The following is a 235-nucleotide window of genomic DNA, read 5'->3' as shown; positions in this document are numbered from 1 at the left end:
GTGGGCGGAGCCTCCTGAAGGAGCAGGAAGTGGCGTCCTGTAGGTGTGGGCGGAGCTTCCTGAAGGAGGCTGCAGGTTCTGTAGGTGTGGGCGGAGCCTCTTAAAGGAGCAGAAAGTGGCGTCCTGTTGCTCCGGCTGCAGATTCTGTAAGAGTGGGCGGAGCCTCCTGAAGGAGCAGGAAGTGGCGTCCTGTAGGTGTGGGCGGAGCTTCCTGAAGGAGGCTGCAGGTTCTGTA

General features: G+C 60.9%; 1 protein-coding gene across 2 annotated transcripts in view; it reads right to left on the bottom strand.

Moving 5' to 3' along the window:
• slc25a25b (solute carrier family 25 member 25b) overlaps positions 1–235 on the bottom strand; it is a 22,157-nt gene that overhangs the window by 19,054 nt on the left and 2,868 nt on the right. The gene's annotated exons all lie outside the window — the stretch shown is intronic.

This window comes from Kryptolebias marmoratus, linkage group LG14 (assembly GCF_001649575.2).
Source record: "Kryptolebias marmoratus isolate JLee-2015 linkage group LG14, ASM164957v2, whole genome shotgun sequence".
Lineage (NCBI taxonomy): Eukaryota > Metazoa > Chordata > Actinopteri > Cyprinodontiformes > Rivulidae > Kryptolebias > Kryptolebias marmoratus.
The sequence above is the reverse complement of the archived record's forward strand: the minus strand, read 5'-3'. Positions and strand labels throughout refer to the sequence as shown.